Source organism: Protopterus annectens, chromosome 2.part0 (genome assembly GCF_019279795.1).
Source record: "Protopterus annectens isolate FY-2018-M chromosome 2.part0, PAN1.0, whole genome shotgun sequence".
Taxonomy (NCBI): domain Eukaryota; kingdom Metazoa; phylum Chordata; order Ceratodontiformes; family Protopteridae; genus Protopterus; species Protopterus annectens.
In genome coordinates, this window is record NC_056728.1 from 34,399,867 (window position 1) to 34,418,919 (window position 19,053).

The 19,053-nt window shown below is 38.9% G+C and overlaps 1 protein-coding gene across 1 annotated transcript in view; it reads right to left on the minus strand.

Moving 5' to 3' along the window:
- Positions 1 to 19,053, minus strand: part of UNC80 (unc-80 homolog, NALCN channel complex subunit) — a 5,631,640-nt gene that overhangs the window by 3,028,900 nt on the left and 2,583,687 nt on the right. The gene's annotated exons all lie outside the window — the stretch shown is intronic.

Genomic DNA, 19,053 nt, shown 5'->3' on the forward strand with positions numbered 1-19,053 from the left:
TGTCTCTGAAAGTTCCTTCTTGGTGGCTGCTGCCACCACCATAGCATCTACTGGGACTCCCTTAGTTAGAAAGGTTTTGTCTGATGGGAATGTGATAAATTTATCTGGACTCCTAGGAACAGGTTCCACTGAATCTGGAGACTCCTACACCTTTAGAGAAACTAAGTCCATAAGTTTGTTGAAAGGTGAAGACACCCAGTTGGAGGAAGGGTGAGAGCCGAAGGTCTTCATGTTTACAGACTCCTCTGTTGAAGGGTTTGTGGACTTCTAGACGCCGCTCTGTTTCAGTATTTCTAAGATGTCTCCAAAGTAGACATCATAAGGAGATGACCGTGGGAACCCTTCAGCTTCATCGAGGTCTGTATCAGAAGTGATGGACTCCTCTGGGGAATCTAAATGCTTCCTCTTGTATAATCTCTTCCGAGGGACCTCTTCGGAGAGGTACTCCGGAGAAGTTTCAGAAGAGTGGGGGGGTGTCCTGTGGGGCATCCTGAGACCTACGATCTCTGTGTCCCTGTGGATGCAAGGATATAGAGGCAGACACCGGTGCTTTTAGGGGTAGAACATCTGAAGATGACAGTGGAATTGTCTGTGGAGACAGTACTCTCCTCATCACCTCAAAATCCCCCTGCCCCTGATCCGAAGAAGTTCTGGGAGCCCCTGGAATCAAGGACGATGGGCCTGAAGCTGAGGTAGGAGCCGAGCTCTCCCAAGCCAATGCCCCAAGACGCAAGGCCGAATCCAACAACTATCTGACCCGACTCACCTCCCCGGACCTGACTGGAGAGCATCGGCTCCTAGTCTCCTTAAGTTCAATGGAGCTGAGGACGTTGGAGCAATGGTCAGATCCAGAAATCCCATCATAGGTCTCAGATCCGAGGGTTCCACTATTATCGGCTCAGGACATTCCAAATCTGAAGTTGGATCGGAGGAGGAATCAGATCAGAATGGGGGATGAGGTCAGATCTGAAGCCCTTGGGGCTGGATCCGACAACAACTTGGCCAACGCTGGTGTCCTTAGCCTCTGTACCACTCAAGCCATGTTGGCATCGGATAGGCTTCTGGAAGACCGAGTCGAGGGGGCTGGAGACTTGGCATGCTACAGTATTGGTGACCTTAGAGTAGGGGAGAACGGCTCCAAGACTGTAGACCAGCTCCGAATCTCAAACTCTGCCGGCACCGAAATAGATGGTGTCGGAGCTGAAGACTTTTCAGAGCCGATGGGCTCATGATCCAGTGTGGAAATTTTAGCAACCTTTTTTAAGGGCTCAGATAAAGCACTAGAAGAGGAAGATCTCTTCCCAGACTTGTCCGATTTAGATGTTGGGGGCTTGTCAGCTTTTGATAAACCTGGACCTTCTTGTACAGCCTCAGAGAAGGGGATTTTCAACAGTCCTCTCAAAATCAACTTGTTCTTCCTCTCCAGGTAAGTTCTGTGGTTAAAGGAATGACAAATCGAGCAAGACTCCTGGAGATGGACCACACCTAGGCAATAGACACAAAGAGTGTGTCTATCACTTAAGGTCATTTTCTGCCCACATTTCTCACATTTCTTGAAACTTAATGGTTTCAAGTCCTTACTAGCCATCCTGACAGAGAAGAGGGATAGTGACAGAGAAAAAGATAGCTAGAAAATGTACTTTTTTTTTTTTAACAGCAATAACTTTGACAGAAAAAAACAGTTAAGAACTAAAGGACTGCACAGCCCTCTAACTTAAATAGGCTATGCCTGGGAGACAGAAAGGGGAGAGATAGTCCTTTAACTTAAACGGGCTAAAGGGAAGGCAGTTCTCAGACTCAAACAAACTGTCAGAAAGAGAAAAACAGAGAAAAGACAAGAGTAAGAGCCCTCTAACTTAAACGGGCTACTTATCTTTTAAAACAGAAGGCGGGAGAGGGACAAGGCCTGGATGGAAGACAATGGCCAAAAGCAGAAAAACTGCCACAAAAATTGGAAATAAAACTAACAACAAATTCAACTATTTGAAGATAAAGAACAATAAGGAGAGTATAATAAAAGTATGTACTTAGCCAGAGTTAGCAGAATGAGCACCCGATCTTGTTTAGCGGCAAACGAGATCTGGGGAGGTTTCCTGGTGCATGCTGGGATAGGGTTTAGCCACAAGCTGGTAGAAGACCTCAAGCTTGGATATAAAGACCGAGTTGGATCTGAGGATTGGATCCGAGCCCATCCTAGTAAGAATGAAGGCAAGATAGGACAACAACACATCTTAAGATTTCTTTCTATTTTTAAAGTTATGATAATTGTAAGAGATGAATTAGAGAGGTGATTACAGTATGTATAGATCTTAGTGGAAATAGACCTAAGCCTAGACTACCTTCAGTTAGTGATTAATGTTATATGTAAAGGAGATGAAGCTAAAGTTTCAATACAAATGAAACAGACATCTGAATTATAAAACTGTACATTGTTATGATGATCTCTGCAAGGAAATAATGTGATATAAGATAATTTAATTTAAACTGAACATTAAGTAGAAGTGAACTAGAAAATTAAACATGCTATAAGATATGTTAAGAGACACCCAAATACTGGAGATGAACTACATTGTGCATATGTTAGGAACGTGAGGAGGAACTATAAACAATTAATCAAATCAAAAAAGCTTTCCTGTGCACAATCTAAATGAGAAGAAATATAAGCCACTATAAAACAATAATAATAATAATAATAATAATAATACGAACAACAGTAACAATAAATCTTTTTGTCAGTAAATGGGAACTAGTCAAAATATGTATAATGGAAACTGGTTTATAGATGCCAATATTTGGTTTAACTTCTTTGCATAATTTTAAGGCCGCAAGTGAAGAAGAGAGCAAGTTGCATCAAGTTGAATGTTTGCACTTTTATATTACACAGGCAGACTTTTTTATTCTACTTAACCCCTGCAGATATCTACTGGAAAATAAGTTGTTAATGCTTACATTTCTTAAAACTAAAAAGTACTTATTAACTGTAATATACTTATCACATACTACTATCACTGAAAAGACTTACCACCCTCTCCTTCTCATTTTACGTACCCCTGAATACATACTACACAAATCCACTTTACTATATAACATGTACTTTATATCATAAAAAGTTTTATACAAATACTGTTAAGAACAAAAATGTTTTCCCTTATACTTACTTTTTCCTCTTTTAGTGTCCCTCTAAACATTAATGACATGAAGTGGGGTATATGTTAAACTTGTGGGTAGACTGAAAAGAAAAGTCAACAAAAGCCCAGTGTTTTTCTGCCACTTTTTCTTGCAAAACCATAGTTTACAAATTTGATAGATGCTTTACAGTCTCACATTTATTTACTAATTTCAGTGCTGCTGGTCTTTCTGCTCATCTCTATTTCCCTATAGCAGACTCTGGATTAAGTCCAAGGTGCTGCCGATTATTCTAGTCAACTCCTGACTTTTCTGTCTTTCAAGAATTTTACGCTGGAACATTTGAAAAAGGTTTAATTTGTGTCTCTATATGTGTTTTATTGACAGAAGAATGAGAAGCAGAGTCCCCTTCTGTCTGATGACTCACTTTTTGTTGGACAAACTTTTGTATTTCCTCCTTTGCTTGTTCTGCATAAAAAATGTCTTCGGTCTTCTAGATAAAAAAATATTCAAGCAGCTTGAATCTAATACCTGCCTTTTGATATTCCCTGAATGCTCGGATACATTTGCATGTCTTCTGCCTGGAGAACAGCAACTAATCATTTTCCACAAACACTCTGCCTCTAATTTTAATACTTTGCCCTACCGCTATGGTTTTGTCAGGATTGCCTCTCTTTCTGCTGGTAATATTGCATCTTTATTAATACAGGTCTTGGCTGCTTTCTCATGGCAAGGTTTGGAGCATGCACTTGATGTGCCTTCTTAAATCACAAATCCTGCTGTGAAATACCAGTCCAGTTGCTTATTTGTACTTTTATAAAATTAATACAGTCTGTGCCTTCCAGTTTCTCTTGTACAGGAGAAACAATAAGGTTTTCTCTGTGCGCTCTATCCTCTAACTCTACCATTTCTGGAACAGCTAATTTTGAGATGTCTCTTACTCAGCCAGTCTTTTCTTCATTTCAATCTCTAATCTTTGCAGTTTTATCATTTCATCTGAATAGCTACTTAAGGGTTCTTCTTATTTTGTTGTTTGAATTGATAAATTCCTTCAGTGTTTCATTTATTTTAATTAGCTCTGAGTATATGATTTATTTTTTCATCTAAATTATGGAAGCTATCACTTGTACCAAAGCTGGAGATTGAACTTCTTTTTGCTGACCAGCTGCAGGGTTCTTCCCAGTCAGTGTTTTCTCTTCATCTTTTGTAGACGATATTCTTTCATGTTCTCTAATTTTCTTCTCTGCTGGCACCCAGGCAGTGTACTTACTAGCCAGTAACTGAATTAAAGTAAAGCTGGTAGAATTACTAGCCCTTATCTCTCTTTTTTTTCATACTGGGAGAGCTGAAATTAAACTGCTGATCAGTGTGCAGACATCTTGGAACAAGACTTGTCTCATATTTTGTGCTGACAGTGCAAGACATACATCCTGCACATAAAACTCCCAGGGACATGGAAGGGAGGACTAACTGTTTCAGTTTATAAGAAAGGGATCATAAGAGATCCTAAAATGGTTCAGGCCAATCACTCAACTTTAGTCTTCCATGACAATTTTTCATTTTTGGTACTGGACCATTAAAAATAGAGAGACAGAGAGAGAGAGAGAAGCCAACTTTGTGGCATAAAGGGATGAAGCCTTTACTATGCCGCAGGCGACCTGAGGTTGAATAATGGTTCGAGCACCTGTAGGAGTTGGCTGGCAGGGATCAACTGTTGGCAGCCCACCCTTCCCAGCAGGGAGGCAGCTTTGGCTCACCACTACATGTTACTCAGTGGAGTTTAAGCTAACCGAGCCCATAGTGTTGTGATGCTTAGCATGAGTAAAGCTGAGAGGAATTTAGGATAAGACGACATGCTTTCCTGCTCCCAATTGGAGACACTGGGCAAGGTCCTTAGAGGAATAAAAATGAGAGAAAATTTCACTGAGCACAGTATGCCTTTACAGAAGGGAAACCAACCCTTCAACCAAGCTTTTACAACATACAATTCGGAAATTTGTAAATTTGCATTTGATAAAAAAATGTCTGCAACTTTGCTTGATGTGAATGCAGCCTTTGAGTCCTTAAACTATAGTATGTAATGAAAACAAAAGCATTTCAATTTAGAACTGTTATGAGTAATCTGTGCATTCTATGAAGGAAATGTGCTTAGGTTAGAATTACCGTGAAGGGGTCATGTAACTAAAAAATTCATGACAAGTGAATGTGCTAGGCAAAGACTGTTTACTGGCTTCATGGTTATTATAAAATATGTGAATTATATAGTCAGCTAGGGAAAGCAAATTAATTCACAAGGATGTTAAGACTATAGTAAAATTCCATGCAACTACTGGCTACGAGGACTTGCAATTGGTATTGACAGTTTCCACACTTTACAAGCTCAGGTACAAAAGCTTGTGGATGAACATGACTTAAATATAATCATAAGCAAAACAAAGATGATTATTATTACAGAAATAATGAGATCCACATTTCTATAAAAGGAGAATAGGTAGAGCTATTGAACTGTAATTCATACTTGGATATCAATTTGTCAAACGACTTAAGTTAGAGAAGACATACTCAGTACATTAGAATTAATTTAAAAAGAATTGTCAAAACTTCTGTACAAACATAATGCCTCATGCAGATATTTGGTTGCACATCCTGCTTCTGGTGGTTAAAGGGAAGGTTTAAATAGTAATATAGTAAGGTCAGATAAAAAGTATACTACTATGTCCTTGGTACTTGAAAATCAGTTTTTAGTATGATTAGAATTGCCTTAAGACTTCCATAGTCATTACCAGAATAGTTTATAATGGATGTAGTAAACATTGTTAAGGAAAGAGCTTTAAATGATAAACATACTTTAGCACTATGGTTTAATGCTGTGTGCTCCCCAGTACACAAAGTGTAGTGAAAGCTTATTAAAGAAGAAATGGTAGACCAAAAACAGTATCAGAATTCTAGGAAGGTTAGATAAGATGGGCTGAATTTTAAACAGGTATGGATTTGCCATGTAAAGAATTTTTAAGAATTATGTTATTCTGAATTTGGGTCATCTAAAGAAGATTATTAACTTCTGGAGATGGAAAGAGAAAACAGATGTTTCTTACACCTTCTGTTCAGATTTATGTTATAATATTTAATTCAGAGTAACTGCACAAGATATTTATATACAACCACATTAAAACAAGATCAGTTGGAAGCTCTGTTATATGGATATGGTTACAAAGATACAAGCAGTTAAAATGTTTTAGTCCCTTTAGTTTTACACGTCAGGCATACTTTTATCAAATGGAGGAGAAGTTGTGGATAGCAATTAATGAAGAGCTGAAGGATTTTATCTGGGAGGGGAAGTTGGGAAGAGTCAAGTGGGACAAGCTAAGTGATGAAGACCAAAACAAACAAGTCCAGAAGCCCAAAGCTACGTAGTACAATTTAATATGAAGCGCTTTTCGTCGCTGCCAATACAGCAACTTCTTCAGATAAAATAAAAGCCTACAAGTCATACTTAAATACTAAAATAAAAGCATCACACGCTAAAGTATAACACATGTTAAAATACAACGTATCAAACCAGAGCTGTGTACACACATACTAATCAGATACAAACTAAATGTGCTTAATAAAAATATAAATATAAAACAAACTCATACATCACCTTTTTAAACTTTTTAACCTCAACAAACAGGTGATGTTACAGGCTTCATTAAGACCAGGGCTTGAGAACGCATTAAGTCTTAATTTCCAAGCTAGTTCACGTTCCTCTAACAATAAACTGACAGGACCCTCCCACCGTCAGATTGTATTTGATATATTGTTTTAAACAAAAACTTATACCCCCCACTGAATTGTACTACGTAGCTTTGGGCTTCTGGACTTGTTTGTTTTGGTCTTCATCGCTTTGTGTTACTGCCAGCAAGTTCCGAGGATAAGCTAAGTGCAAAGCGGTTTGGGATTCCCAATTTGAAGGGGTATTTCAGAGCTGCACAGTTAAGGTTCCTATATGTAGCACAAGCAGAAAAAAATCCAGAGTGGAAAGGGATGATGAGGAAATGGGTGGAGCTTAAGAAACAAGAAGAGACTGGGATTTTGGATGCAGATCCTTAAGGAGAATAACAATAACTATACAGAATATTATATTCATGAAGTAGCAGAAAATATTCCAAGAACTAATTCAACAGAGAAAGGAGAGTCTGCAGATAGGGATGACTGCAATCAGGGATACAGACAATAGGCAATAAGGGACTAGAATTTATTGGAGAAAACTGGCAAAAGAACAAAGGTATTGGGAGCACACAATTAGTGAGGGAAAGGTGAAATAGAATGGGAAGAGGCCAAGAATTTATTTGGACTGCAGGACAGTGATTGCCTTCTCTATCAAGGACTGATATCAAAGTATAGGCAAAGGGAAAGAAATAGACCAGAGATTTTAGTAAAAACTAGAACAGAAGCTGCTGTTAAAGGAATAATTAGTACAGCATATAAAATACTGCATGATAACTACAGGAATCAATCAGATGAGGTTTGAAGAATTGGGAAGAAAGGTGGATAAACAATTCACAAAGAAATAATGGGATATATATATATGTATGTCTCCCAAATATGCAACAAAGTCTAGAAGATTTAACATCTTTGCTTGGAAGCGTTTACATAGGTATTTTTATACCCCCAAATGGAATCCAGAGAATTTTTCCTCAGGTAGACAGCAAATGTTGGAGGTGTGATGGGGAAGAAAGAAGTAACTATAAATATATTTTCTGGGAGTGTAATGAGTTCGCAGACTTTAGAGAGTCCCTGCAGACAACTCTGTTAAGAGATACTGGGTGAAAAAATTAGTGTAACTAAGGAAATGATTTTTGAGCTATGATACAGAATCGCAATTGCCTAGACATAGTAAGGTCTTGCTGAGTCTAATTATGGTGGCTGCCAAAAAAGCATTTATTAGAAAATGTAAATCAAAGTTTAAACCAGTTGTATTAGAAGTAGGGAATATAGTGACAGGAGAAAACAACTGGAATTGGGATATTTAGAAAAGGGTAGCAGCAAATTTCATTGAAAAAAATGGGAATTGTGGGAACAATACATGCAGAGGAGGAATGAGGTTTAAAAGAAGGCAGGATATGAATGAGCTATGTAATGTTTGACTGACAATGACTGGAGAGATTATAAGTGATGTATAATGCTTACAACTAAAATTGTCAATATGGTTTGTGATGTACTATGCTGTTTGCAACTATAATTATGTCAGTATAGTTTGTTTTCATTTAAATGTATGATTGCCTACATCATACATGACAATTTAATACATTTCTTGTTTTAAAAAATTACGATCAATATACATGACATATACGTTGAGTATTGAAGACTGTTGCAGAATAGATTTTCTGGGGGCGGGGGTGAGATCTGCTTTAACTATATTTGTGGAATCAACCAAACTGAAAATTTATCTCATGTAATAGTAGACTGTCTGCAAAATGACCTAATAATGATATACAGGCCAGGGGTATAGAAATGTTGGACCTACTGTAGATTATCACCACCCAGATTCCTGCATCTAATTTTCTGTTATCAACCTGTTACCTATCATGCCACCACAGCTTATATGCAATGACATACTCCTTTAAATCTACTTCCTTAAAATGGGGATTGTACCAGTCTGCACCACTGATAAACAGGCTTTAACCTCATATCTGTGATTTCTAACTGTACTTCTCTAGGGAAGCAGCAGTTTGGAGAAGAGAGAAATACAGATCTTATTCATCCAGTACCTCCAATATGACATATGGATCCTTGAGCCTCGACTTGGATCCATTCTGGCTGATTTAGTGTTTCTGCATCAAGACATTCCAAATCTTTTCAATCCTATAATATCCTGCTCATCCCTGAATAGCTCAGATCTCATTTGCCACCTTTCAAAGTCAGATAAGTGTTCTGTCTCTTATATACTTTTCTTCAGTAGTTAGCTGGATTGCGACCCTTTACACTTGTGTTGCTTAGATTTAACTTTTTTCTAAGACTTGTTAAAATGTTGGAGTTTTTTCCTGTAAAATTGGAAGTAATTATTCAGCCCTTCCATTCTTGTCCTTGATGCCATTTTGTTGTTATTTCTCTGTGTGTAGGTTAGTTTCCTGTAAGTAGTCATTTAGCTTGGCTAGACAACTGAGATACAGTCTAGCCAAAAATCTTCTGGTTTATTTTCACTTTTACCTTTTCAGAGTGTATGAGTATAGTGTTTGACCTTCATAACTTATAATATTGCTTTCTTCTACTAGAGTTTACAGAATTATACAGTTCATTGGGATTATACATGTATAGAGTTAGTATAGTTTATTAGCTTAGTTTAACTCTTTCAGCTCTCTGCGGTAACCATAGCTGTAGTATCTCTTTCTGTGTGTCCTGATTGTTGGGTCTTCATAGGTGCCGGAAGCTGTTGAAGACGGGGGTGGGGGTGGGGGGGTGGGGGGGCACTTAGTGATCTAAAAAGGGCAATTTTTTACAACTATTTACTACCACAACATAAGTTCACTTGGAGAACATTTTAAGCTTAGCCAATTCCCTTTTGGTGCTTGAATTAAAATTTTATGATTGGTCTTACCTATCTCATGGCTGATAATCGCATATCAACCCTAGTGAGAATAATTGTGATCATAACATAGATAATTTGTGGGGACCCATCCTTAGATCCAAGTTACATTTGAATATGGACAGATGAGCTTTGTTTTACTTTTATGGACAGTCTCTTCTGGAACAGTGGTAGCCTCTGTGATATATATATCCATCTCTCCACAACATTCAGTTTGGATACCTGGACTGACTATTTCTGATGCCATTTGACTTGCTGATGTTCAGTATGTCCATCTGTATTAGGTCGGAGGATGCCTTATATGCCAGACATGTCACATCTAAGCACTCTGTAGGATACTGAGTATAGTAATAAATCTTTGAGGTGGTCCATGCAAGGCCTATTGTTTAGGACTTGTATCCTTTTAGTAAAGTATCCCTGAAGGTATTCCAATTGTTGCATGGGGCTGGACAGATACATGCCAAAGTAGGCATTATGCAAAATGACTGACCTAATGAGAGCTTTGTAAAGGGAGACAACAAGATCTCTAGATCTAGTCACAATCAATTTGTTTATAAGCTGTGCAATATAGTAAGGCATTCTTATAGCTCTGGGCACATGTTGGTCAAAAGTTAGGTCATTGTACACACAAGTTCCCAAATGCCAAACAACTGGGTCAGTTCTCAGAGGGTATTGTCATGATTTTGACACCAGTTATTATTTGGGACAAACCTTCCTGCATGATGGTTAAGTTATATGGGGATTCAATAACTGCCCCTAGCTTGCAGTCATCTCAAACTTAGCCGGCCAAAGCCCTTTGGTATTTCCTTTTACTTTTGAGATGTATATGCCAAACAGAAAAAGTCTCACCACCAAACCCTGGGGGACTCCATTGTTGACTGGTCTCTTCCCCTATTTTGGTCTCCTGCATCCTGTGAGCAAGTTGGCAATCCAGCTAGTGATGCAAGTGTTTGTTCCTACATTATTCATCTTTTGTACTCCACCTGAGTAGGGGATTGTGTCAAAAGGCTTGGCCAGGTCAAGGTAATGTGGGTGTGAACCATTTTAGCTTCATCCATTGCTTTGGTAACAATAGTAAAGCTTAAAATGTGCCCATGATTTTGAGTCTTCACACTTTCCTCTGGGCTGTTTTCAAACACATTTTTAGGGCCATGCATACATGTATGGATTCTTTGAGTCACCTTCCTGACTGTATTAAATTATATTTCTTGTATAATACAGCACAAGTTGTTAGAATGGGATTTAAATTTGTAGTTTTGAACAGTCTTCTAGTAAGCAATGAAACAAAATGTATGAACCAATAATGACAAAACTACCCATTTCAGAAAATGTCAACATTAAAGGCCACTCAAACCTCTGTCATTACAATCCACCAATATCAGTAAATATGCAAAATCTCTGCAGAAGTCATCTAAATAATTCCACATTAAAGGGATCTCTAACTAATGAAGAGGTTGCTGCTAGGAAACAACTTTATATTTCATTGCTTCATCTACAAATAAAGTGGTGGTTGCCCTTGAAGAATAAATTGTGTATGTTACATTAAAAAAATGCTAAGCTAGTAATATTGTAATAGGGAATGGATGGCAAATGGATAACAGGTTCATAGTTACTAGGTAACTCCTCCAAAGGAGGACATTCACAGGACTGCCGCATTCACTCCCCTTAAGTTATACGTAACTGGGGCATTTTACACACACACACACACACACACACACACACACACACACACACACACACACACACACACACACACACACACACACACACACACACACACACACACACACACACACTTCCTAATACAAAATACGGAGCCCAGCCTTCCTAATACAAAGTACGGAGCACAGCCTTCGGGTACGACGGTGTAATGTGTCAACTATACAAATGCATTTACACATAAAGCTTAAAACATTGTTTTGAGATGGATCTTCTTTAAAGTTCAAACAATTCCCAGGTATATTAGTGCATCGAAATAACCTTTACTCCAGTACATACATTTTTAATTAAATTCTAAACTGCAGATATTCCATTATTCTGTTTTGCTGTATTACCTCACCACGAGATAAAAGCTGTCACCAAATCGATATTTTTCTCTAACAAAGTGTGCTGTTAATAGGTAATAATGAATACTACTACTAATTCTTGACTAAATATTGATACTGATTTATTCATACATGCTATTTAGCATAGCGGAACATGTTTCATTTACAAACAGAAATTCGTGGTTAGTGTAACATCTATTGCAGTTGTTTACTGCTGGTCCTGAGGAAAACAAAAGGCTTCTTGAGAAGCGGGAGAATGAAAAAATGACATTTCTCACCTGCTACCTTTAACACGTCACCATGGCCGCACCAGTACTAACAACAAACCCAATGAATCAGCCAGCAGGAGTCATCGAGCAGCCAATCACCATCGAGGGAGTGGAGCTTCAGACACAAACCATGAAGCGCGGGTCTGCGAGTCTCCAGCAGAGACTCTGCATCTGCATTGAAGTAGGAGGCTGAGAATAGGGCAAGCTCTCTGCATCAGCAATCAACATTGAGCAGCTTGGCTGTGTCTCCTTCAGGTTCCTTTGTCTCTATAATTCGAGGTACCAAGTCCTGCACGCATTTTTTTTTTTTGCATCTGTTAATAATCTTTAATTTACATTTGGCTCTCACTTCCCAAACTGAAAAATCTCGTGAACAGGTGTAAATAAAGTGGTAGAGGGAAGATGCAGCCAAAGTTCAGTTGCGATTATGAGTTGAAGGTTTTGCTCGTAGGTTAAAAGTAAAATGTCCTGATCTGAATACAAACTACCCACATTTACCCTCTTCCAATTTTCAGGTGTTCTACTGTAATAAACTGCTGATAACTGCTCAACTTCAAATTTGTGTTTGTATGCCAGTAAAATTCCTTGTTTCAGAACAGCAAACAGCAGTTTAATATAAAAGATGAGTTTTTTGGTATGTCACGGTTGAAGCAAAACAACTTTAAAGTTCAGAAATGCTACTCCTAGCTGCACAGAGAGAGCAGACGAACCTGCCTTCCTAATACAAAGTATGGAGCACAACCTTCCTAATACAAAGTACAGAGCACAGCCTTCCTAATATAAAGCACACGCACACACACACACACACACACACACACACACACACACACACACACCCTTCCTAATACAAAGTACAGCACACACCCTTCCTAATACAAAGTATGGAGCACAGCCTTCCTAATGCAAAACAAACACACACATGCACACACCCTTCCTAATAGAAAGTACGGAGCACAGCCTTCCTAATACAAAGTATAGAGCACAGCCTTCTTAATACAAAGTACGAGCACATTCTTGCGGGCAAACCAAAACCAAAAGCCTTGCACATAAAAAAATTCTCCTTACTGTGGGTGACCTTATCATGGGTGACTGGTAGTAGGCTTGCTAACAAAAATGTGCACTTTTGTGTTTGAATTTACGTTAACGTGTGATGCACGCATGAGTCCTCCTTAAAGAAAAACTCTTTTTCCTTTGTCGTTACTGGTCTTGCAGCTGTAAAAGTGGGGAGGCACTCCCTCCCCCTCGCTCTATGGTTCCAGCGCCTATGTGGGTCTTTTTCAGGTGGTTGGTTATAAGTCGTGGATTTTGTCTTTGTTGAGTTCATCATTCAGGTCGCCTTTTATTTTGCTGATCTTTTTCTCTTTTATTTTTAGTACGAGACTATGATATTGGTAATTTCAGGAAGTGTGGCTAGTCTGTTGTCAAGGTGTAGGCATGCTTTCTCGTGTTGTGAAAGTTCAAGTTTGAGTTTTATTTCAAGGTTTCTGTTAATGTCAAGCAGTAGCCTCAACAACTTAAGCCTGGTTTCTTTAAGGGTTTTATCCCATCTGCTGGTGAGATTCTCATAGATATTGCTAAATGTGGGCTTTTTTAGGATCTTCAGCCCTTGTCGGACAAGTTTTCTCTCCAAACAGAAGTTAAGGTGCAGTTCTTTCCATAAGAGGTTATTCATCCTTTTTAGGGTTGAATCCAATTGGTTATATAGTTGAGTTTCTGTGGGTGGTGCTGTGGGTAATTTGTGAATGTATTTGTACATTGCAAGGGTTGGATGATTGATGACAACTGCTGAACCAAGAGGGTGTCATTTTGTAGAAGTTGGTGGATCTGGGTATGATCTAAACAAGATCCTGATCTCCTTAGAGTGGGATGTCAGACAAAATAAATTGAAGTCAACTAATTTTGGAGAATACCTTTAGGCTTTGTGATAATTGTGTGAATTTTCACTGCCTGGGGGAGAGCCAGTGGAGAGCAAAATGCGAAAAAGTGAAAACTAACTGCTCCTAATCCTTTCCTTGGGTGGAGTTGCTTAACTTCTCTTACCCAAGGTACATCCACTAGATGTGAGCCAGAAAATACAATCAATGAGTACTTTAAAAACTACTGTAAAAAACCCACAGTGTTATAAATCCATGGTTGCTGCTTAGGCCTCTATAGGACAAACCTCAGAAGAGTGGTGCATTTCTTCATGGTCTTTATTGATCTTTCAATCTTCAAAACAAATAAGTACAATTCAAGTCAGAGTTACAATAGCAAGCATGTGTCATTTTCTGTGTTCTTGTAGGGTATGTGCCACTGCATGATACTACTCTGGATGTTTCTGGGGTGTTTCCAGATTCTGGAGGAGTGTCCAGGGTGAAAGGGGGATCCCAGACAATCCACGCCGCCTGATTTTGTTTTTAATAATAATGTTATTTATTGACATTTGTTAACCGGGAAAGTCTACTGGGCCCAATGACCCATTTTCAATGGAGGCTCGGGGGAAAAAAGCTCCATTCATTCACAGAAATTTTTACATAACATCAACTTAACTTTTAAAGTCAAGAAAGTTTTTACATAACACAAAATGAATTAGATATAGAAGATAAATACATATTATAGAGCTATAAATACATATTATACAGCTATACAATACAAGAAAATAAACCCAGTGTGTTAAATTTTTAGTAATTCTGCTTGTATATTCTCATAAGTAAGAATACTGTTTAATCAATTCTGTTTATTCAGCCACAGAAATAAAGAAAGCAAGACAGATTGGATACGAAGACAGATAGTGTAAACTGCAACTATATTAAGTTAGTAAAAGTATTTGTAGTGCATAGTGGCCAAAACATTTAAGGTGGTTTAATCATATGACTACAAGAACAGACAAGGTTATTGAAATAGTGTTCTTTTAGTGCAAATTTAATTGTTTTTAAAGAGTCAAGTTGAGTAATAGAGAGAGGGAGTGCATTCAAACTTTGGCAATGGCGTTGGACTAGAGACATTGTCCAGCTCTTTTGTTGGGTTTAGTTATGGTTAAGAGTTGTTTGTTAGAGGACCTAGGATGCCGAGTAGGGGTATATATTATAGTTTGAAAGGATGGGCAGTAGTTTGGATTATTTAGTAGTTTGTGGGTGAGAGTAAGTTGGGAGTAATTTAGGTAATGAGGGAACTCAAATCAGTTTATAGATGTAATGGCCAGGCAAAGATGTGTGCGAGTTGGCATGCTGGAGACAAATTTAGCTATTTCATAGCAGCACAACTGCAGTTTGTTAAGGAGACATGTGTGTATTTTGGTGCCAAAAAAGTTAAACAATACTATGAAGTTACAGGAAACAATTTTGGAGCTAACTAAGCATATCAAGAACATCCATGATTTGTTTACACAAAGAGAAATGGATAAGATAACCATCAAATAAGATGAAAAAGATAAAAAATAGTATCATTTGAAAATGACCACAGTTGCAAAAGTGTGATACTGATATTCTCTCTTTTAAACTTAAGATGTTATAAAAAGAAGATTAAAATAGGTTCCTGAGTATTTATGCGATAATAGATGTTTTCAGTTCGGTGCATTCACCGAGGCTTCCTTCAGATCTGCCTTGGGTAAAGAACCCATTTTTCAAAAGTTAACCAAGGGGCAAGGGGGAGGGGGTTAAAAATTGTTAGACGAACTAGACAGATAGAACAAAATCATTGTAAATTAGGCCAGATCATCCTGTAAGAAGTGCTGCCTCAGACCATAATATGTATTTTTATTACCTCTAAGTATATCTGATTTGTTTTTTTTCCTCAAAATTACTGGAAGCCATCTCATGTATCAAAGCTGAAACCTGAACTGCTTTTTTGCTGAAAAGGCGCATTATTCTTCCTGGATTCTATTGGATTCCTCGTTTTGGCAAACTAGCAGTTTATTTTTTGTCCGCCATCTTCTGGTGTAAGTTACAAGGTCACACATTCAAACCAATCTGTAAAAACTACAAAAGAAATCTAGCCAGGGTAGATTTTTCAATGTGTGGTTCCTTAAAATGTCTTATGTTAGAGGCAACATGGAATATAAGCAAATGACCCCTTACGGATATCAGGTGTTTTAGTTATATGGCAGTTCTGAATGACCACATTTTTTTTGTTTTTTAAGTCTGCTATGAACAAATTCAGGCCAAACTCCAGTAGCTGTGTCAGCCTTCTTATTGCCTTGTCTGCACAACCTAAGTTGGACAACTTGTCTAACCACTGAAAAAACAGGGTTGTCATACCCAGCTGACATCCATAACTATTAAGGTGTCTGCAAAATAACAAATAAACTAAAACAATGATTAACAAGGTCACACAGACAAACTAACCAGTAAAAACTACAAGAAAAATCTAGCCAAGCTAGATTTTCCATTTCCACTGAGTGATTCCTTAAAACCTCTTGTATTAGAGATAACATGGGCTATATGCAAATGATCCCTGCAGGACATCCTTATTATTAACCCTAAGGTTAGCCAAACAGTCCACTTAGGCTGTGCTGACGAGGCCATAAGAAAGCTGAAGCATGCATGACCACAGCTAGATTTTTCTTGTAGTTTCTTATGGTGGGTGGAGGTGGAACATCCAGAAGAGAAAAGGCAGTGAATTTTTGGGGTTGAGGAAAAGGAAAAAAAGTTGCCTCTGGATATTATGCTCCTCACCCATTTTCCTTGTGTGAAGGCCATCCACGTATCTGGGTTAACTGACATACGATCCCTGACTGTCTTCCGAGAGGAGCAGTCAGGCAACCCTTCAGGAATGACAAGACTGCTTTACTAGAGAAATGAATTCTGAATCTTTGGTTATGCGGACTTCTGCTGTTCCTAGGATGGTGTCCATTAATGGGGCCTACTCTGCTGTGGCCACACCTGTCTTAACAATAGTCTAAGGGGGAGCTGCCAGGATTTCTTGAGCCAGATTGATTTAGGCCCCCTTCTGATTCCTTCTAAATGATCTTTAAAGGGCCTAATATCAAATTATTTTGTCCTCCTGATTACTCTTTAGTAGTGTCTCTGACTTTTTGTCCAAATAGTGAGGACACATCAGAGAGGGAATTCACAAAGGATGCCTTGAAATTGTCTACATCAATCACAGCGACACAGCCAGAAATGTTTAACTGCTCCATAATCTGCATTATGTATCAGTCTTATATAGAGATTCCATATAGTGAACAAAGTGCTCACCTGAGACTCGACCTGATTTTAGACTCAGGCATGGTTGGCTTTCTCAGAAGTCCAAGACAAGCTCAGCTACATCTCTTTGGAAGTGTGTCAAATGTGTAAGACAGCTGAACGAACTCAGGGCAAATGTGCCTAAAGTGATAAACTCATTTACTTATTCTACCCATCAACTGTGACTCCTTGATGTGAGGATGAACAGCAATATTGTTGGACTATTCTTTTTTGTTGGACACTGCTACAATAATGGAATCCACAGTTCACCAGAGGGTCCTTGCTCCAGTGATGCCTTTCTGGGGGGGGGGGGGGCTTACAAGTTTTTTCTTTGATGTTGGGATACTGTTATGCCCTCCTCACTAACAGGACCATCATGCAGTCAGTATTTTGTGTGTGTGTGTGTGTGGGGGGGGGTACCAGCCAGGAGATACACAGGACAGACCCAAAGGTTTAAAGAGCAGTTCTTCATACAAGGAAGTTGGGGTCCATGGTATCTCTGATGCATCAATACTAGGATTTTGCTAAACCTGGCACCCTCTGGAGAGGACTGTGGGGACTCTTCACCTTCATCCTAGTCACAGCTAGGTGTGAGGGGCTCCATCAGGAAGTCCACATGCCTGACTTGGCATGTTAGTTTTCTGGGTGGCTCCAATGAGAAGTCAACTTAATCTCCAAAAAATTCTACAGGAGTCTTCTGTGCAAGCTGGATAAAGCCTTTGGGTCTGCGCTATTGTTGGGTAGAATGATGAAAGTATATTGAAACAAAGTGAAGTGAGTCAAGGGGTGGAACAGATGTCAAAAAAGCATCCCAGCCTTCTCTTAAGTACATGGAATCATCCTTTTAATGATACTGAGACCGGATCCTGAATCTATCTGCCAAGAGACCTCTGAACTGGAACTTTATTATTCCCCACTGAACTGGATGCTGACAGCACTGAGGACAGACACACCAACACTGATGAACCAGACAGTTCAGACATTCAGATTGGAGCCAACACCTTAAAAGCCAAAGAGCCTAGCAACAAAAATGGCTCCTAATTAGTTAGAGCTGAAGATGGTACCAAGGACTCAATGTCAAGAAACCAGCTCCAGCACTCCATCAATTTCAACACTTAGAGTTGAGTGTGTCAAATAAGTGAAGGTCGGAACCAGTGACCCATACCAGTAGCAGCTGACCTAAGAGGCTCTGGGAAAGACACCACTAAGACCTCCATTGCTAAAACATGGACTAGGGAAGAAGCCTAAGAGGGAGATGGACAGTGGACCAACCCAATCCACCCTACAGACCCATTTCAATTTGTGCCTTCACAAAGATGCTCACAGTGCTATCTCAGTCAAACAGTTGATTTGCTCGGGAATAGCTAAGCACACCTGATGGAGGAGGCAGAAGGTGGATAAGAAGGGACAAACCTACTATGTTCTATATCTAGAGAGCAACTGAAGAATAATCAGAGATAATTATAGTCTCTGTGCAGGAGGGGCCTGGCACTGGAGACAGGAATGGTATACAGAAAATTGGTATTGAAGGGACCTGTACGGTAGAACAATGGGTTTTTGATGAGGGATGTAGTCTCAATTCCTCACCTTTCTTTTTCCGTTTTCTCTCCCCTTCTTTCTCTCTTTGTCCTGTTTTTCACTGACATCTTTTTATTTCTCTTTGCATTTGCCTTTGCTTTTGTCTACCTCCATGGAAGAAGAAAGGAGTAATCCCTTCTGAATAAGTTCATAAAGGGAATGTGGGCTGACGACCTTGTAAATCTCATAGGTCACCTGTAAATAGCCTGGCAACAAGCCTGTTATGCACATATTGAGGGTATCCTGGGGTAGGACTTTGGGGCCATTCCTTAAAGCTCTTGTCCACATGACTTCAAAAGAAGAAA